Source organism: Vombatus ursinus, unplaced genomic scaffold (genome assembly GCF_900497805.2).
Source record: "Vombatus ursinus unplaced genomic scaffold, bare-nosed wombat genome assembly UNPS02014772.1, whole genome shotgun sequence".
NCBI lineage: Eukaryota > Metazoa > Chordata > Mammalia > Diprotodontia > Vombatidae > Vombatus > Vombatus ursinus.
The window spans coordinates 20,327,436-20,349,614 of record NW_020954550.1 but is presented as its reverse complement, the minus strand read 5'-3'; the positions used below and the strand labels follow the sequence as shown (position 1 = coordinate 20,349,614).

The window sequence follows — 22,179 nt, the reverse complement described above, 5'->3', positions numbered from 1 at the left end:
TTGTGTGGATGGACATGTCAAATTCTTTTTCTTGAATCATTATTAAATTTTATTTTTAATTTATGGAATAAAACAAGCATTTCCACAACATAGTACAATTGAAAAGATGATTGCACATGAAACTGCAAATCTACTATGCACAACTTGCTATTGCCTTCAAATATACAATAAAACAAATATAAATTTCTTTTTTTCTTCCCCTCCTCCTTCCTGCCCTAGAGATGGCTACTATTAGACACAAATAGGTATAAATATATGTGAAATTATTCTATACATACTTTTTCCATTTTTCTTTCAAAAATTCTTTTGAGTGATTACAGATCTCTTCAAGGAGATGGCAACATTCTGGAGTTTGATGCAATCAACACAATGTCATCTACAAATAAGGATATCTGGAGGATGGATCCCACAATCTACAGGGATTCCCTCTTCAACTCTTACCGTCTACTCTATTACCATGGCAAATACCTTTGGCAAGTATACATTTCCCTATTTTACACCTTATCTGATGTTTATTATCATAGGATCATTATATTTTCCTTGAATAAACTTGATGTTAAATTTAAGTATATACATGTATGTGTATATTCACATACGTACATTATAAGAATAGACATCAATATCTAAGTGCCTTGGACATAGTAGGCATTTGCTAAACATTCAGTTGACTACATACATATGCACCTATAAATACACACATGTGAATCACTTAAGAGAAATGTGAGTGCCTTTCAACCCTCACTTAAGTGATTTAGGAGCAGTTTTTCTAGGAGTTTGACTGTATCTTAATATAAAATAACATCAGGGAAGTCAGTTGCAGGCAGGAGGATATCCAAGACAAGTCACCAAGTATTTATTAAGCACTTGCTATGTGTCAGACACTGTGCAAATGCTGGGAATGCAAATACAAGCAGAAAGAAAGATAGTTCCTGCCCTCAAGAAGCTTACATTCAAACGGAAGAAGACAATACATGAAAAGATGCTGAACGAAGTGGGGAGTGGGGAGGGAGAAGAGATGAAGGTACTGGGAACTGGGGCTTTGTAGGGGAAGTCCAAAGAGTCAGGAGGTCAGCCTATAGAAGAATGAAATCATCATTGGTCCCTGCCTTCCCCTAAAAACGGAGGTATGGAAAGGAATCAGTGGCCCATCAGAAAGAGAGGCCAAAGGGGCAAAGATGTGGAAAGGTGTGAATCCTATGTGTGAATTCCAGGGATGGAGTGGGCTTCCAAGGTGAAAAGTTTCCTGAGGCTGCAGAGAACATTCGGTAGAGTCAGGAGTACAACCTGGAGAGGAAGAAACAAAATTGTTATCAAACACCGGTCAGCAGTTTTCTAAGAAAAACCTTTCTATCCGCAGTAATAATTCACAATTTCATTAAAGGTGAATCAGTACCATATTACCATTTCAGATTGTATCATGTAGGCATTGTCTCCAGAGGCTGACTTGTCTTCTCCTCTCTATTCATAAGCTTAACTATGTTCACATGAGTTCTTAGGATGCAGTAGATCACTCAATGAAAATGAATCTCTCTCATGCAGTCCTCCTTGTCTTTCACTTGCCGCATAATTACGGGGCTGGGGGGTTTGGAGAGGAGTGTTACTTATCGGCTTTTGGCTCATCAGAAATGAAGAGACTCTGCTCTCTATGACCTCTCCCCAAAGGGACTATATTTATATTGCACCTGATATTTTACATAATATCCAAGTGAAACGATAAACTTGGCCAGCATCTCCCCACAAATCATTCATCGCTCTTGCAAATGGCTGGCACCAGTCCACAGTGTTTCCTTCTCAGCCTAATGTAAGTTATTTTGTGGCAACTTCTCCCGTCCCATTTAGAGAGAGAGCTCCCAGCAGGAACAAAACTCCATCTTCTCCCCCAGAGACTCCTCAGAAGAGCAGCCCAAGGCCTCAAGCATGTGACCCAGGCCGGCTTATGGAGACAAATCCAGACACTAATTTGAAGTGTGTTTGCCTAAATGGACAAAGGGAAAACAAAAATCCCTTCTATGATCTAATTCCAGAAAATAGGAAAGGATTCTTTATCTGTAGGCCAACATGGGAGCAACAAAGCAGGATCCCTTTCTTTGCTGAGCACAATAAGGGACGGTACACAGACATTTTGTTATTGTCATTGATAAGAAGTCCTCCTATTTTCTGTCCACATGCTCCGTCCCCAACCTCTTTATCCCAAAGCACTGACCAATCGCATCAAGACCTTCACTGAATAAAAACATTGAGTCACCTTAATCTCAACATGTCTAAAATGGAACTCACCATCTTTCCTCATCTCTTCCGAATATCCCTACTGCTACTGGAGGCACCAACATCCTTCTAGTCCCCCAAGCTTTCACCTCAGCATTATTCTCGACTCCTCACTCTCTTGCCCCCATGTATCCAATCAGTTGCCAAATCTTGTCATTTCTGCCTTCAGAACATCCCTCACGTCCAACCCGTCTCTCCATTCACACAGCTGCCATCTTAGCAGGATCTCATCACCTCTTGTCTAGATGATTGCAACAACCTTCTAGTTGGTCCCCTTGCCTCAAGTCTTTCATCATTCCCATCCTCCCACATAACAATATAAAGTGATTTTCCTTAGACACAAGTCTGGCCATGTGACTCTATTCAATCAACTCTAATAGTTTCTTATGACCTGTGGGATAAAATAAAAACTCCTCTGTTTATCTTTTAAAGCCCTTCATAACCTGGTCTCAGCCTATATTTCCAGCCTCATTAGACATTATTCCCCAACACAAACTTCGTAATCCATCCAAACTGGCTTTTTCTTTGTTCATCACATACTCCATTTCCCCACTCCTTACCTTTTCACTGGCTGTTTTCCATGCCTGGCATATACTCCTACCTTACCACCAACTCAAAGAACCTTTCTCTTCCTTGAATATGCAACTCAAGCCCCATCATCTGCATGAAGTCTTTCCTGATCGCTGGCCCCAAATTTCTAATTGTTGTTATTTTTCAATTGTGTCTGACTCTTCATGACCCCATCTGGGATTTTCTCTTCAGAGTTACTGGAGTGGTTTGCCATTTCCTTATCCAGTTTATTTTACAGACGACAAAGTGAAACAAACAGGGTTTGGTGACTTACCCAGGGTCACACAGCTAGTAAGTGTCTTAGGCCAGATTTGAACTCAGGAAGATGAGTTTTCTTGACTCCAGGCTTGGCACTCTATCCACTGTGCCACCCACCTCCAAATCTACCTTGAATTTAAATATATAAATATATGTATGTGGATAGAGAGATAGAAAGATATGGAGATAGATAGATAGACAGACAGACAGATAGTTATATCTCCCCTCTAGAATGTAAGCTCTTTGGGAGTAGGGATTGTTTTATTATTTGAACTTGGTACTATGGCTATGTCCATAGCCCTAGTCAGTGCCTGACACAGAGTTGAAACTTAATAGAAACTTTTTAATTGATTAATTGCCTCTTACATTCTGGGCATACAATCATCATTAATAATCTTCACAGAATCAGAGCTGGATGAGACTTCGGTGACCAGCTAGTAGAAGCTCCTCATAGATGAGGAAACTTGGAGGTAACAAGGTGGTTTCAAACCAAGTTCCTCTTAGTCTCAGTTCTGCACTCTTTTTGCTATACCACACTGCCTCAATCAACAACATTAATATTAATATAAGAAATAATAATAGCTCACATTCACAGAACAATTTAGCATTTACACAGTGCTTTCCCCACAACAGCCTTGGGGGACAAATAGTGCAGAATATTATTGTCTCCATTTTACAGATGAAGAAACATTAGTTAGGTTAAGAAATGTATACACGGTCAGCTTAGACTACTCATTGATTTTACTGTATCTTTTTTACTTAGAGACTCATCTCCCCCCATCCCCAAAGGTTTAGATGTTTGTCTACAAAGAAAAATAACTGGTCCAGACAGTGAAATTTGTCTAACATATGAATCTGATCAAGATTAAAGCTTTCTCAACTTTAAACTGAAAATGGAAGAGGAGGGAGAAAACTTCCTTTGATCTGTTAAATCAGATAAAGTAGAAACTAGTAGATACAACATAAAAAGAAGAATATCAGTAGAGAGGACCAATGATTTACAGAGATAAGATCCAAGAAGAGCACCAGTAATAAAATCCATAGCCTCAGATGCCTATACACAAGTTCACAAAGCAGGGGTAACAAACCAAGCAAATGAAAACTCCTAAAGCAAGAAGGTAAATTTGATCTCCTAGACACATAACTCAAATATGGTTTGTTCAAAAAGAACAGAATAGGTAAAAAAAGGGAATGGGGAGCCATGGAAGAACAGTGTATATTAAGAAGATATGCTCCTCTGCAGAAATCCCTGAATTAGAAGAGGGTAGCTATTCAGTGAGCATCTGTGGTCAATTTCAACTTAGAGGGAGGTAAGATCCCAGAGGTTCTTCTCTGGCCCTATATGCATCAACATTGGGATCAATTTTGTGAATGAAGGCATAGATAGCAGCATAGTTAGCAACTCTGCAAGCAGCATGAACCTGGGATGATTCAGTTAACATGTTAAAGGACAAAGTAAGAATCTGAAAAGATCTCCACAGAAGATCACAATGGACCAGGTCTAATAAAATGAAATTTAACAGGGATAAATATAAAGTCATCTTCTAGTCAGATTTAAAAATCCCTAGGCTTCCTTATATCTGTAAAGCCTATGATCCCATTAAAGTTATCAGTAAACGCTGGAATTGTGTACTATGAAAATATATTACAATAAAAATCCTTGGAACTTTAAAACTGGAAGAGAGCCAAGGAACCAACTAAATCAATACCCTTATTTTACAAAAGAGGTCAAATCACTTGCCTAGGGTCAGAGGGTAAGTCTGTGACAGAAGTCTCCAAACTTAGTCTAGAAGGCTCTTTTCACTCCATCAGAATCTGAGTCTTCCATCCTGTAATAATTCACATTCCATTCCAATCACATTGGACTCTCATGAGATATCTAGGTCACTGATTCATCCTCTTGGCTAAGCATCGTCACTAACTGGCATAAAAAACCAATACAAAGCAATCATACTAAAGCAACCTGACTGTTTACTATACTAGTCTAACCTTACAGCCTAAAAAAAAAACTAGGTAGTGCTGACTTCCATCATTTCATCTTTTTTTTAAATATAATTAATACCTTTTTTAGTCATCAAAATTTGTCACTATTCCTCTCCATCCTACCCCCAGAGCCATTTTATATAACAATATTTTTAAAGGAAAAGTATATCCAAAAAGTCTGAAAATATGTGCAGTATATTATACTTGTGGACCTTTCATCTCTGCAAAGGAGAAGTTTAGGGTGTCTTTTCATATCTCTTCTTGGGAGCCATCGCTGTTCTATATAATTTTGCAATATTCCCTTTGGATAATTTTGTGGTTGTTCTTTCCATTTACATTGTTGTAGCCATTGCGTGTATATTACATATATATCCATATATGGATATATATGTATGTATGTATATATTATTTTCTTGCCTCTACTTGACAAGGGGGCTATCTAATGCTCACTAATATTAATCATGTCTCTCCAGTAAGTATTCGGTAAACTCCGGTGGCTCCCTATTACCTTCAGGATCAAATATATAATCTTCTGTTTGGCTTTTAAAGCCCTTCAAAACCTCACTCCTTCCTACCTTTCTCAGGCCTCCTTAATCTTAGTGCCTTCCCTCTGAGACTACACCCCAATTTATCCTGTCTATAGCTTGTTTATAAATAACTCTTTGCATGTTTTTACCCCCAATAGGCTATGAGCTCCTTAAAAGCAGTAATTGTTTTTTGCCTTTTTTTGTATCCTCAGTGCTTGGCACATAGTAAGCAGTTAACTCATGTTAGTTGACTTGACTTACCTAGAAGTTATACTTCAAGTCAAGTCAACAAAGTGATGTACCTAGAGACAAGAAAAACTGAGCCCATATCTAGTTTCAGAAACTTACTAGCTGTGTGGCCCTGGCCAAGTCACTTAACATCTCTGTGCCTCCATTTCCTCATCTATAATAACATGGGGATGATGATCACACCTAACTCCCAGGGCTTTTGTAAGGATAAAATATATGTAAAGCATTCTGAATACCTTAAACATCTATGTGCCAAACACTGTGCTAAGGCACTTCTCACTACAAATCAGTAGATTGGACAATCAGACTATTGCCAGTTTGTGGTGGTGTTATTCTTTCTTAGTCTGACCAACTGTGGATGAATTGGCCACTGAAGTTCCAGAACTGCTAGGTGAAAATAATTTTGGCGACTCTTGTTAGAGTCTTCTTTCTGCCTGAACTTGAGGACTGATGAGGCATGAAACCAATGAAATTTCCACACTTAGGAAATACTTCAATAGAATGTATGAAAAGGTAAAGGAGATAGACTAGCTCAGGGACTGTTGAAGTCTTTTGTGTCATGGACTCCTCTGGTCGTCTGGCGAAACCTATGGACCCCTTCTCAGAATCATGTTTTTATATGCATAAAACAGAATACATAGTCTTGCAAAGGAAGGCAATTATATTGAAATACAGGATTTCCAAAAGTCTTAGTGCAGCTTTAAGCTGCTGAAACTTAAAATTGCACTAAGATTTTTGGGACACACTATGGTTACCAAATTTTTTAAAAATAAGTTTACAGATCCCATGTTAAGAATTCCTAGACTAAATGATCCCTAAGATCCAGTTTAGTTCTAATCTAAGTCAATAAGCCTAAGAGTCATGAGGCCTCTGAGAAGTCTATAGTGGAGACAGATGAGCAGGATGTTGAACAGGGGCCTGGATAGCAAACCTTAGCAGAGAGATATGAGAGGAAGAGAGGTTTGTGGGAGTGAGAGAGGTAGCTCAGCAGCCAGGGTCTCAAAGGATGCAGGATAGAGGAGACAAGGAGAAAAGGAGACAGGATCAGCTTCAAGGTATAAGGCAAAGACTAGAGAAACTGTTGGGAAGGAAAATATCAAGGCATCAGAAAACGAGGCTATCAATTATACTAGAGTATCTCAAACCTCTGTCATGCACCCTTTAATAGTACCTGGCCCCCACCCTTGAGCAGAGTGGCTTCATCAGCCACCCATCTTCCTCTACCCCATCATTTTACAGTACCACCACCCTTTAATATCATTCCCAGTTCTGCCCTCCAGATAGTGGCCTCTCATTATAGAAGCCTGAGGGAAAAAAAACCCCAACTTTATGATGAGTGTTATAAAGACAACCTAAAACAGCTGCCATATCCCATAGCATAAGCTGCTCAAAAATTATTGCAAATAGAAGGGTTCTTTTGTACTTTTGACAAATTTGTAAGCCCCAAATGGGCCAGCCACGGTCACCAAAAAGTGAGTGCTGTATGAAAGCAAAGGGGGAGGAGAAGGAGGAGATATCCATTTCACTGTTCTGTGGGATTTCAGGTTTGATTAAGAACAGTCTTCTCCAACATGAGCCATGGACATCTGGCACTGGGTGATGCTTGTTAACACCCTCATGCCTCTCCCCCACTGCCTATGACTATACTAAGCAACTCCACACGCAGAGGGAAGAAGGGGCAGCAGATGGTGTTCTGTAAAGGAACAGTCAGAGTGGAATAGGAGCTGACATTCCAAATGAGAATGAAGTAGGTGAGTAAGCCAGCCAAGTGCCAGCTGCAGATGCAATAATGACAGCCTCATGGGCAAAAGGGTTTGAGATCCCCTTCTAATTCCTTAAGCTGGTTTGGGATTAGGGAGTACTTTAGCTATAAAAAGATAGAAGATATGAAAGATGACATTGTTCTCCTTTGGACCTGGCATGGAAGTTGCTGAAAGAAGGAAAAGAAGGGCTGGGTTCCTTGAACATGGAATGAATGACAGAGGATACACCGCTTCTCCACAAGCTATCCTGGTGCCTTGGAACTTAGTACCCCCTGACATTTCAGAATTTTCATAAGACTCTGTTATCATTTTCATGAGTTGTTTCTTTTATCAACTCTGTGAACCAGTTTGGCACAATATCAACTGTATTCTAGCTGTAAGATGGCATCTATCTCAGAGGATTTGATCTTATTAGGAATGGGCAGAGTCAACTGCACATTTTTTGTAGGTGTATCAGTTCTTATAGAGAGGCAGTAAAAAGAAAATGGATAAAATGCTGGTCTGAGTAAGGAAGACCTAGATTCAAGTCTTGTCTCTCACAATTAAATCAATTAATCTTGGCATCCTTGCAATTCTTTAAGACTGAAGGTACAGAGAAGTTATTGATCTGCATTGGTAGAGGGAATTTCCTCCTCTTCATGCCTTCTGCACTAATGAAAGCACAGCTCTGGTTGAAAAGAAAAGGCAGTTTTTTTAGCTAACAGGGATTTCTCTCAATGCCCTAATCTGTTCTCCATTGACATGAAAAGATGCGTTTAAAAATAAGCCATTTTTTTCTCTTCTCATGATATCATCAAACAAGCTTCTTTTCAAGAGACCATTCATGGTTTAACATTTGCAAACCGTATATCACCTCTCTTTGGTACAATAATTTCACTTCTAAGCTGTCATGTTTCCTAACCTAAAAGGAGATATCCAATTTAATTCATTAAGGATTTATTAAATGCCTATGGTATGCTAACAATTGTGCCAATACTATACAAGCAAAGGCTTTGAATATTTTCCCAGTGGTAAAAAAAAAAACCTTTTGCTTTAAATATAATTTAAGGAACATTTTTACAATAAATGTTTTGTAAGTGATTTTTAAGTGCCTCTGCCTAATAATACCAAATAATATATTCCAACAAATCTGTGATTTTCTCAATGTGGTCATTCCCCCCAGTGGTGCAGAGTGCAATCCAACCATATCTGCCAGTGCTATGCAATTCTTGTCTAAGACCTCCCCTAAGTTTGCCATGGCTGATCCACCCAACATTTTGGATGCCTTCTTCAAACTCTCTTGATACTGTAAAGATACCTAAGGAATATGAAGGGTGTCCATCAGTTATCCTTAGCTAGCCTTATCCTGACTTACTCAGTACTTTATATGTAGTAGATACTTAATAAATTCTTTTTTTAAAAAAATTTAAATATTCCACCCAGGGCTGAGCTGACCTGAGTAATGAGTGAGTACAAATGCATTTACCCCACTAATCTAGCCAGCCCCCAGGCCATGCTTCATATCCTATCCGCTCATTCACTAGGAAACTAGAACATCTTGCCATCTGTCCATGTCTACTCGATCTCTTTCCCTTTCCCACAACCCCTTCTACTTCTCATTGTGGGAACATAAATCAAATCAATGCTATCATTGCTTCATCACTTTTGGCTGCCCTATGGCTCCACAGGCCACTTTTATGACTCCATAGGGCAAAACCTCCTCCCTGACCACTACTCCTCTATATGTGTTGCCTTTCTCTGTTAGAAAATAAGCTCCCAGAGAGTAGGAACAATCTCACTTTTGTAATTCTATCTCCGGTGCCTAGTATATAAGTAGGCACTTAATAAATGCCTTTTCATCCATTCACGTGTGTTTTGTTAATGGACTGATCTTTTTCAATCACACTTTTCTTTGATGACATCTAGTACAGTGCTACACCTGTGCAATTTCTAGTTTGTAACATATGGCAGCCAGGTCCCACCTATCATGCATTCCCTTCAGGTGATCTTCAACTTTAGTTACTCAGAGACTGCTATGTTCCATGAGTCAAAGTTCTTCAACCTCACAGAAAGGATATTGACATTTTTAATTGGACTTTTGTTTTGGGGAAAGCCTTGAGGTCATTAAAGGAATGGTGCTATTTCTCAAAGACTGTCTAGATCACTCTTACTCTCAGATTCATGACTGGTTCCATATGCAGCGTCTGTCCAGGATATAGACCCTGATGATTCAGCTTTCTAGGTGACAATAGACATTCTTGATCCATTCAGTTTGTTATCTATGATTAGTTAGTCCTAACTCTTGAGTGGTTATAGATTATCACTCTGTAATGCTTTAGGGATTGATGCAATCAGTAACATCTAGAGGTCCACGCCATCTGTAGGGAAATCCACTTCAAGTTGAAATCTGTACTCAGTTTCCTTCATCAATCTGTACTCAATCTCCTCCATGGTGAACATGTTTGGTGAAAATACATCTCCCTGTTTTATGCCTTTTTTGATATAAATAATCAGAAGGTCATTGAACAAGGTTACCTTGGTAGTTAGGTCTTTCAAGTAATTTTTAATAATTATTTTATTTACTGTACCTATAAAACAAAGCTGACCATATGAAAGAGGAGTTTTTCATCTTTTTGATTTTCTCCTTCTACTCTGTTTAAGCCTCAGTACTGCCCATGCATGGGCAGCAAGCATTTTTTTTTCAAAGAAAGCCTTTAAAATACATTTTGCTTTGACAAAACAATCTTTTTATGGTCAATAAACAATAAGCATAATGGGATTACATCTTTCAATCAGTTTTCTAGTGGTAAGATTATCCTCTACTGTGAAAAAACCCTTGTGAAGGACTACCTTTACCCTTCTGGGGGGTTTTTTAGGGTTGGTTTTTTTTTCATTTGAAAACATCTATTTTCTCTCCCTCCTGGCACCACCTCCTCCTGAAAATAAAAAAGAAAACAAATCCCAAGTAACAAATATGCTTAGTCAAACAAAACACATTGGTCATGCCCAAAAAATATACATCTCATTCTGCATTCTGGGTCTATCATTTCTCTGTCAGGAGACAGCATTGGTCCTCTCAAATTGAGGCTGATCATTGAATTGATCAGAACTCTTAGGTTGTTTAAAGTTGTTTATCTTTCAAATGTTGTTATTGTATAAATTGTTCTGGTTCTGCTAACTCATTGTCAATTCATAAAATCTTCACAGATTTCTCTGAAAATACCTTTTTCACAATTTATAGCAAAATAATATTCAATTACATTCATTTACCATAATTTGTTCAGTCATTCCCCAATGGATGGTCACCCTGTTAGTTTCCAGTCCTTTGTCATCACTGCTATAAATATTTTTGTACATATAAGTCCTTTCCTCTTTCTTTTCCTTTCGTCTTTCTTTGATCTCTTTCAGGCATAGTCTTAGTAATTGTATCACTGGGTCAAGTGGTATGCAAAGTTTGGTAAAATTTTAACCGTAGTTCTAAATTGCCATGCTGAATGACTATACCAGTTCACAACTCTACCAACATTTCACTCGCTTAACTGTGTTCCTGTACCCCCTCCAACATTTGTCTAGCAACTTTGCTGAAATTATTATCAACTGTTTCAACAAATTTTGACTCTGAAGGATTCTTTAAACCATTCTGTCATCTGGAATAAGTGATTGTTTTGCTTCTTCTTTGCCTATGTTTATTCCTCATTTTATTTTTCTAGGCATTAGCTAGCATTTCTAGGATCATATTAATAATGATGATAATAATAATAGTAGTAATAAATATATTATCTTGCTTTACCCCTGATCTTAATGAAAAAGACTCTAGTTCATCCACATTACATATGTTTGTTCTGGGAGTCAGAAAGACCTGAATTTAAATCTATTAGCTGAGTGAACCTAGGCAAGTCACTTAACCTCTGTTTGCCTCAGTTTCCTCAAATGTAAGTGTGGATAGATTATATTTTCTTCTTTTTTTCAATTTTTTGACTTTAATATTTCATGTTGTCTTATGGAGTCATTAACTTATGTTTGGTTCATTCTGATTTTTAAGGAATCTGCTGGTTTTGTATCTCTTGTGTTAATTCTCCTTCTGAGTTTGTCCTCTACTGTATGGTATTCAATTCTTTCCTAATTCTTTCTTCTAGCACTCACATTTCATTTATAATACCATTTTAAATTCTTTTTTAACCTCTTTATTTCTTCTGAGAATTCTCATTGAACTTGGGTCCAAGCTATGTTTTTCTTTGAGGCTTTATAGATGTTTTAGAGTTATTCTCTTATGCATTTGTGTTTCTGGCATCCTTGTCACTATAATATTTCCTTATGGTGGAAGTATTTTGTTTTTATGTTTAATCATTCTTCCAGCCTTACTTCCTGAATAAGGACTTTATGTTAGAGCTAGGCTCTGTGTATTTCTAGAGAGGATATCTGAGACTTATTTGATCCAGTTTTGTATTCTATATTGCTTTCTCTTTGTATTTGGTGCTGTATTCTGCAAGGATCACAGGGTCAGGTCAGGTCATGGATCTGTAAGGTTTCAGTGAACCTAAAGATCTAGGACTATTACTCTGCAGTATGAACTTTGAAAGCTCCCAACCCTGGTTTAGGTTTGAGTAACACAACCATAGATTTGCCCCTGAATAGAGCTCTAGTAGACTGTTTCTGGAGCCAATCTGCTGTTAGCAAGCTGGAGGCTCTGTGGGTCCACAAGGACAGAACTTCAGGCTCTCCCTTGGTCAAACCTCCCTGCCCTGAATACTCAGCTGCAAGGCTGGGCTTTGGGATGAATCTGAGACCCTGATCTGCAGAGGATCAGAGGAACACAGCTGATACTTATTTCTGTTCCTACTCTTTGTCCCTTACACAGCCTTGGAACCAGGAACACTTGCTCTTATATAGCCATAGGTCACCCCCTCCAAGGTATGGGCCCTACCTACATAACTATCACTTTCCAGTCTTCCTTGCTGGGTTATCCTCAATCCTCCTTTTCCTTACTAAGAGTATCCCCTAATCAGGGTTGTACTGGAGGAACTCAAAGTGACTCACAAGAGCCAATTATTAAATTTTCAGTGTAAGCATTTATACTTCAGAAATTGACAAATGCTATAAATCGGGGCTTAACTTATTATTTTGTTGATTTCTAGACTTAAGAAAATGTTGGAGAAAACATCAATGCCGATTAAGCTTAAAACTACATTGTGAGCATTTTTTTCCCCCAGAGATCTAGTTGTTATTTATTTCCCAGCATACCCCTACTCCTAAGGCTCTGTTCTAGTCCCTTTTCTTTTTCTATCTTCCCTTATGTTTTTCTGCCTTTCGGAATGATGTCATTCACTCTTGCCCCATCCCTAAACAGGTCTTTTATCAACTCTATCTAGGCAACTATCAAATCCACAAATCCAGTCCCAACGTCTCTCCTTGTCTCCAGCCCCACATCACCAACTGCCTACCAGACCTCCCAATCTGGATGTCCCATTTGCACCTCAGACTTCATATGTCCAAAATCATCATCTTCTCCACCTAAACCTGCCGATCCTACAAACCCCATTATTTTGGTTGAGGGCACCAGAATCCTCCCATTTAATGAACTGTGATTCCTATGCTCAAAAACCTTCATTGATTTCCTATTTCCTCTAGGTTAAATTTAAATAAAACTGATAATTACCTGATTACATGCACACATCATTGTGAATATTCCTTGATTGATTTTAGACCAATAAGAAACCAACCTTTCAGTTAAATGATCGTTTTTGGCAAATCTCCAATATATATCTCACCATCAGCTAAATGTATATAGTGTGTATAATTACTTACTAGCAGAGAGGTTTGCTCTGCTAACAACTTTCAGGTGACTTGGAGTCAGAAAGACCTAAATTTAAATCTGGCCTCTGATATTTCCTAGCTGAGTGAACTTAGGCAAATGACTTAACCTGTTTTTCTCAGTTTCCTCAAATGTAAATGGGGATAATAATTGCACTTACTTCCCATGGTTGTTGTGAAGATCGAATGAGATAATAGTTGTAAAGCACTTAGCACATGGTAGGTACTTAATAAATGTGTGTTTCCTTGCTCCTTTGTTTACCTTTACATCTGACATGCTAGCAAATGTGGGGTTAAATAAAACTTTTCAGAAGCTAAGAGAAATAATGTTGCAAACTTCAGCTTCATTTTTATAAAGGCATAAACTCATTTTTCACTTGTAAAATTACTTTTATTGATAGCTTTTGTTTTTACATCACAGTCATTTATGAAAATATTCCTTTCCTTCCTACCCCACCCCATCCTCATATTGAAAATTCTCCCTTGTAAAGAGAGGGTTCCTTGTATATTGAACCCTCCCAAAATAAACCAGTGAAGCAGCCAGTCCCAAAAACACTTCATAGAATGGCCACATCTGATAATGTATGTATACAACATGCTGTTCTAGTTGTCCCACTTCTCTGCCTATATAGGGAGCTAGATTTCGTTATTTATTCTCCAGAAGTTATTAGGGACCAGGCTGAAATAAGAGGAGAATGAAGAAGTGGCCAACAGGCAAGTGTCACAGGACCAGGATAACAAAGGAAACTACCCCTGCCACCCCCCCGAAACTGGGCTGGTCATTTGCAGAGCTGCACCAATGAACACCATGGTATTATAACAAAGGTAAATAATAACAGAGCAAGCATAAGCCCTCCAGTGCTGCAGGGATATTTAGGAAGGGGAACGAAGGTTGCCATCCATAAGCATCATGGAGATGGGAGAGGAGGGTGATGTGTCTTTCTGAATATGGAGTGCTATTTTCCTAGGAGAAGTTGGCATTTAAGCTCTGATGTCCAGTAAGTTTATTCCTCAACATTGCTAGCTATAGCTATGCAGGTTCAAAAAAGCACTTGGAGAAATACAGGCTTCCTATCATAACACTCTTGCCTGGAAAACCACAAGAGAAGGGGCTTCAAGGGCTATCAACTTTTTTTTCTTGTCAAACTGTGTTAATATGTTATTTTGGTTAATGTATATGAAGAAAACCTGACCTCACCTAGATATGTAGTTAAAAAGAGGAGAAATATTTTTAATAAGCAAGTAGCATCATAATATTATTCAAAATAATATTTAAATTTTTTAAATGGGATAGTTAGGTGGTACAGTAGATAGAATGCCAGGCCTGGAGTCAGGAAGATTCATCTTCCTGAGTTCAAATCCGGCCTCAGACACTTACTAGCTGTGTGACCCTAGGCAAGCAACTTAACCCTGCTTTCCTCAGTTTCCTTATCTGACAAATGAGCTGGAGAAGGAAATGGCAAAGTGCTCCAATATCTTTTCCAAGAAAACCCCAAATGGGGTCACAAAGAGTTGGACATGACTGAAAAATGACTGAACGCCAACAATTATTAAAAATAGTTTTGATCTCCTCCCTGAAAGGGTCGCAGGAATCCCCAACGGTCCGTGGACCACACTATACCACACCACTTCTACTGTACCTAGAACAAAGGCACATAGGCAAGTCCCAATAGCATCAGTTTATTGCTGAGATTCTAATATCCAATTGGAAAAGACCTTGGAGGCCCTCTTGCCTAACCCCTGTATGAAGCAAGACTACCCCTGAGAATGCTGATTTGTTACAGCATGGAGTTTTTGAGGTGATACTTCTGAAGTATCTTTTGTTTTTTTCCAAAGAGTGGAGAGAAAAGTTTTTAGGGGTCTGTGACAAAGTAACTGTTACTTTTCAAAATGATCTTTAGAAATGGAATACTCCAATACTTTCTTTCTGGAAGAGTTAAAGCTTCAGGGTGCACAAACTGAAGATTCTGGTAAGCAGGAAGTCAGAAAGTGGTAGATGGGCACTGAAGGAACCTTACTGATCAGTCAGTTATTAATATTTATCAAATGTCCATTGTGTCCTACTGAAGTCAAAAAGAAGGGAGAAAGAACATTATTATATCAAGAAATTATATAACTTCTTAGATTTTTAGAAATTATATTTCTAAGATTATATAATTTATATATAATAATTATAAATTATATAGAATATATATTATATAATTTCTTAGATTTCTTAGAAATTATATTTCTTGTAATTTCTTGATATAATTTCAAGAAAGAAATTCTATCAAGCCCAGAAATTACACAAAGGTTAAGGTCAGTGGACTGAGCTACAGATTAGAACCAACACATCCAAGAGCTCTTCTTTAATCCATTAAAATCCATTGATTTCCTATTAGATCCAGATAACATCTTGCCAGGAAATGGCTTTAAAAATGGGAGATCAAACTTTTCATTGAGAAAAAAAAATCTTCCCATCAAATATTTCTGGTTCAAAACATTTGTTGTATAGTTGTCTCAGTCATGTCTGACTCTTCATGATCCCTATTTGGGGCTTTCTTGGCAAAGATACGGAAGTGGTTTGCCATTTCCTTCTCCAGGTCTAAGACATACCGGAAACCATACATTATGATCCCAATGGATCAATAGCAGAAGGATAAGAACAAGCAATACTCAAAAGCAGAATCCCAACATATTTAAAAATCACATGAAAAATGACTCCAAATTACTAATAAGAGAAATGCAAGTCAAAGCAACTCTGAAATTTTACCTCATTCCTAGCTAATTGGCAAAGATCAGAAAAGATAGGAATAGTCAGTGTTGGAAGAGACATGAAGGACCCAAACACTAATGCAGATGGTAGAGCTGTGAATTGATCCAATCATTTTGGAAGGAAATTTGGAATTACAGACATTCCTCATTTTATTGCACTTGGCTTTATGGCCCTTCACAGATACTGCATTTTTTACAAATTGGAGGTTTGTGGCAACCCTGTGTCGAGCAAGTCTATTAGTGCCATTTCTCAAACAGCATGTCACATTATGTCACTGTGTCACATTTTGGTAATTCTTGCAATATTTCCAACTTTGTCATTATTATTATATTTATTAAAATGATCTGTGATCAATGATCCTCGATATTACTATTGTGCCATATTGTACTATTGAGCCATGAACCACACCCATGTAAGACAGCAAACTTAATCTATAAATGTTGTGTATGTTCTGACTGCTCCACAAACCTGCTCTTCCCCCTCCTTTTCCCTCTCCTTGAGCCTCTCTATTCCCTGAGACACAGCAATATTACAATTAGGCCAATTAATAACTCTACAATGGCCTCTAAGTGTTCAAGTGAAAGGAAGAATCAATCAGCAAACTTCATCATTGTCTTATTTTAAGAAATCACCACAACATCCTCAACCTTCAGCAGCTACCACCCTGATCAATTAGCAGCCAACAACATCGAGGCAAGACCCTCCACCAGCAAAAAGGTTACAACTCACTGAAGACTCAGGTGATGATTAGAATTTTTTAGCAATAAAGTATTTTTAATTAATGTATATACATTGGTTTTTTAGACATAATATGTTGTACACTTAATAGACAACAGTATAGTGTAAACATAACTTTCATATGCACTGGGAAACCAAAAAATTCATGTGACTCACTTTACTGCAATATTTGCTTCATTGCAGCGGTCTGGAACCAAACCTGCAATAACTCCAAGATAAGCCTGTATATTAAAAAAAAGAACTAAAATGGCCATACCTTTTGACCCAGAGATCCCAAAGGGAAGTAAATAATCCAAGTAGGTCAAAGACCAAAAGAAAATTATGGTTTCACTAAAATTTTCATAGTAGCACTTTTTGTGGCAGCAAAGGATTGTACACAAAGTGTCCATTGATTGGAGAATGGCTAGACAAATTATGGTACATAAATACAGGATATTCTTGGCTTAAAACTGCACTAAAACCTTTGGAACACCCTGTACAATGAAATACTACCACACTAAAAATGAATACAAATAATTTAGAGAGGCATTAGAAGACTTATATGAATTGATGCAGAATGAAATAAACATGCCCAAGAAAAGAAAACAATGACTATAGCAATGTAAATAGAAAAATAAAAACCTGAAGTTTTTATAATTTTAGTGACCAAGTTTGGCACTAGAGAAGAGTTGGGAAAATAACTCTCCCTCCCCTCTCAAGAGGGCAGACATGTTTGATCTGTTGGTTGGTTTTGTTGAATTGTTTTCGTTTTCTTTCTTTCTTTTTAAATCTTTGTTACAAGGGATGGCTAGTTGGTGGGATACATTCAGAAATAAAGGTGATGTGAGAACAAGAGATATGAATAAAAATAAGATAAAATAAAATAATATGGAAATGCAAGCAACAAACTCATGAGCCTTTGGTTTCATTCCCAAAGTAGTCACAGAATCAGAGGGTAAGTGACTTGTCAAAGGTCACAAGTGGTAGGGGCAGGATCAGAGCTGGAACCTTTGTGATCTTTTCCCAATCCAATGCTCACCTTTTCAGGTAATATTTCCAGGAATCTTGTACCCTCCTCACAACCTTACATTGTCCTGATAGGTCACTTTCTGCAGAATTTCTCAGCTCAAAGAAGACTTTACAAATTCTACCTTGCTTTTTTCTCTCTTTCCCACAATTTTTAGCAGCATAAAAGAAAAAGAGGGAGAAAAGTTCCAATTTTTATGCTTAGCTGCCCAGATTTTAAAAGCATTATATCCCCTTTCAAAAGGAAAAAAAAACCACATTTCTGTACATGCAAGTGGGTGAGGTTTTGGAAAACAAATCCAGATACTTTAGTTCTTATGCTAAGCACATCATTCTAATAGGCTTGATCCCAGATGGCTAAGAAATACTGTTTAATAGAAAAATTAGTGTGTGGTTTAACACAACTATATAAGCATCTCATCAAGTTAAAACAAGATGTGGACAATATTACTAGGACTTTACAAAGTTTAACCAAATAATCATGTAAATTTAACAATTAATGAACTCAATGTGGTGAGATGGCAAATACACACACACACACACACACACACACACACACACACTTTTTTTACATTTGAATACAAAAAAGGGAAAAGAAAAAATAGCCAGAGAATCATTTATAAATATCACATGTATGAAATAGAAAACATGATGCAGATGCACTAAGGATTCTATTACTCCCTCCAATGCAAATAAGAGTCACTGAAACCTTGATCTCACATCATCAAGAAATCCCAAAAAAAGCAATCAGTAAGTAAATCATGTCTTTTGAAAGCTGATTGAAACAAGCCCTGAGCCTAAAATATCTCAAAACTCTCAAGTACACCATTAATTAGCCTGTTTGAACACTTAGCTTTGGAAGACTCATATCATTGCTTTAGTTCTATTTGGGTTACTAAACATCTCCTTGGTGTAACATTCCCCAAATGCTTGCTTTAATGCAATCATAAGATTTATTCTTCTCCCACTGACCCTGGACCTAATGACTGGATTGACAAATGAAGAAAATTCTCCATGGCCCCAAGGCAGTTCATCATCTTGAACCCCTTCTGTTCTCAATTCAATATAATTCAACCAGAATTTATTGAGCGCTTGCTATGTGGAAGGTGCTGTGCTGGGCACTGCTCAAAACCATACATGCAGTAGAAACCATTACAGTGCTCACAATCCCAATGCAAGGAGAAAGAAGGGGTACATACAAGGCAGAAGAATGGGACAGGTAGTGCAGAAGGGAGCATCTCTTGAAACAGGTGAGATGGTATACCTTTTAACAGTAAGGGAAAGAGAGAGGGAGGGAGGGAGAGAGAGAGAAAGAGAGAGAGAGAGAGGGAGGAAGGCAAAAAGGCAGGAAGGAAGGCAGGAAGGAAGGAAGGAAGGAAGGAAGGAAGGAAGGAAGGAAGGAAGGAAGGAAGGAAGGAAGGAAGGAAGGAAGGAAGGAAGGAAGGAAGGAAAGAAGGAAGGAAGAAGGGAAGGAGGGAGGGAGTGAAGGAAGGAAGAAAGGAAGACTTTCCAGTTCTTTAAAACCTCAAACTTATATCTTAGGCTCAGGATCTTAACTTTGCTTGGGATAACATGGCCTCCTAAGGTTTGACTGTGCTTAATACCTATGTACCTACACTACCCATCTTTACTTATGATTAGAGAATAACTCATTTAACAGTAAGCCTTCTTCTAATACCAAGGGAGTATCTCACAGTCATATAACTCATTGTACTCTATCAGCTGCCTAGGTCTTTCCACTTTCTTTCCTACCCAACTCCAGGTTGACAGTATGTTAAATGTCTCTCAAACATTTAACCTTATTTCCTTATTTCCTTCATGTACTCACTCTCAGTGACTTTGGACAAATGCATTTGGAAAATAAGTCTGATCCTATTGAATGAAGCAAGTATTTTTTTGCGCCAGGCCCAGAGCTAGATGCTAGAGATACAAAGACCACAGTGAAACAGTTTTGCCTTCAAGGAGTTTACATTATATTAGGAAAGAGAATATATACATATAATTATATACAAAGTAAAAACAGGGTAATATAGGGAAGGGGGAAAGTGAAGGGCAACATCTGGGAGAATCAGGAAAGGTTTCATGTAGAAAGGTGGATTGAATTTTGAAAGAAGGAAGGGATTCTAAGAGGCAGAGGTCAGGAGGAAGCACATTCTATACATGGAGGGACAACCAGTACAACGGCACAGAGATAGAGATGGAGGGTTGTGTGTGAGGAACAATAAGAATGTCAGTCCGGCTAAGTTAATTCTGAAGAAAAGTCTATTCAGAAGAAAAGGCCAACATGGAAAGAGAAAGATAAAAGAGAACAATGTCAGGAGAGATTTCAAGAAAAGACATGCTATAATGAGAGAGCTTTAAGAATGAGGGAACAAATTCAACCCCCTCTTCTAATCTATCAACAGGTGATGGGAGAGTCCCCCACCGAGATACCCCATTTCCATTAACCGCATTGCTAAACCTAAGCACGGTAGGAAAGGCTCCAAGAAGGGCCTGTTGCCAAAGGGTGTGTTATGCTTTGAATTTTGTCTTTTCAACTACTAGATAACAGCTACATTAATGGAGGAATTCACCAGTCTTAATCACACTTATCCCCCCACAGAATGGAATGAATGTTTTCTTTCCAAGAGAGATAGGGATCCTTCCAATCTCCCCAAATCCTCAGATCATGCTTTACTGACTTACTCCCAGCCCCAGAATAGGGAACCTGCCAAATGAAAGAGGCCACTGAGAAAATAAGAATTTTTATCATTGTCAAACTCCCACCTCACCCCATCAGTGGAGTTTAATCTCCTCTTGCCATACAAGGAAAGGCCTTATGCTGAAGTGTTTGAAGACCAACTGTCAATTAAGAGAGATTCCCCAGGTCATTTTGAAGTGTTTTTTTCCCCGAAATTAACCCCAGAGATGTTTCGAAAGGAGAGCCCTTAAATGGAAGATGATAACAAGTGGAGACTTTCTTGTATACCAATCCCTTTCTCCTACCTGTCATCATATTTCTTCTAAAAAGAATGTTCCGCAGCAATTTTCTCAAATATACAAATAATATAAAAATTCTGGACTTGAGACATCTCCAATGTGATCATGAGGGAATCACTGTTTTACCAAAAAGTTCTTCTTCAGCACCAAGGAGACATTGAACATCTCTGCAGGCTAATGATGATGGTGCCCTGGCTGAAAATGGTAGCAGGGATTAATTAATAGCCTCTCTGGAGCTTAAAACATAGAATCTAAGTTACAGACTGTATTGTTCCAGAAAAAATTTGAACCACCGAGCAGTTATCCATCATGTCTGTGCTGGGCAAAAGCAAGATTTAAACGCATCTTTTATTCTTCAGCTCAATCCAATCCAATCCAATAAGAATTTATTAAGCACCTAGGTGCTTAGTATATAAAGAAAAAGTAGAAAACAGTCCCTGCCCTCAAGGAGCTTACACTAAACTGGGGTCTTTGTTTGCATATTCAAGCCCTACATAGGATATCAATAGAGCTGAGTGGACATATGGATGGTCAGTTCTTCAAAGCACCACTTTTACTATCACCATCATAGACCTCTTGACTCACCTAGGGAACTAACTGAAACTTAACTGAAAATAGGAAGGGCATAGCCCCAAGGAAACATGAGGAAAAGGCTATGAGAGCCCTCAATACTAGCTCAGAATAGACAGTAGCAAGAGCCTAAGAGCATGACACACAAACAACTGATAAAAATGACTTCTCAATTACTTTGGTTATACAGGAATCTTAGAGAAAGTCTGCAGAATTTGGCTCCAGCTAAACTCCTGAAAGTGGGATTGTTTCCTAAATGAGGCAAATAAGTAACTTGTGAAGTCAGCAATCCTTAAACCCTTAAACAAATGCTTTTCATAAATATAATGCCACTTGCACTACTTTGCAGGAGTGAATGTGATCTTTCCTGTGGTTAGTTCACATACTTGTCTTCAGGGATTAATATGATTCAACTTTGGAGAGGCCTATCAAGTATATTTCTGGAAAAAAAAAAAAGGCCCTGTGCTTTGAAAAGCAAGGTGTACATGAAGCAAACTTACTTATTGAAAACACTTTTTCTTCTTTCAGAATTCTCTCTCTTATGAAGACCTGATAACACTCTAGGATTCCAAATAAACTTAGGATTTTCCTTTTTCATTATGCCTTTGATTCTGTCCTCAAAAGATTCTGGGATCATGGACCTCAGAGGTCCCCTAGTCCAATGACCTCATTTTCCAGATGAGGAAACTGAGGCTTAGAAAGCTTAAGTGATTTGCCCAAGGTTGCA

The 22,179-nt window shown here is 38.1% G+C and overlaps 1 long non-coding RNA gene across 1 annotated transcript in view; it reads right to left on the bottom strand.

Annotated features, from left to right (window-relative positions):
• Positions 1 to 637: 637 nt before the first annotated feature.
• The window catches only part of LOC114044205, a 30,533-nt gene continuing 8,991 nt past the window's right edge, over positions 638 to 22,179 (bottom strand). Inside the window, exons 2-3 of the long non-coding RNA XR_003569190.1 lie at positions 1,402 to 1,575; positions 638 to 1,284 (exon numbers count right to left, since the gene is read on the bottom strand). This is a non-coding gene — a long non-coding RNA (uncharacterized LOC114044205). The remainder of the gene's footprint in view (positions 1,285 to 1,401; positions 1,576 to 22,179) is intronic.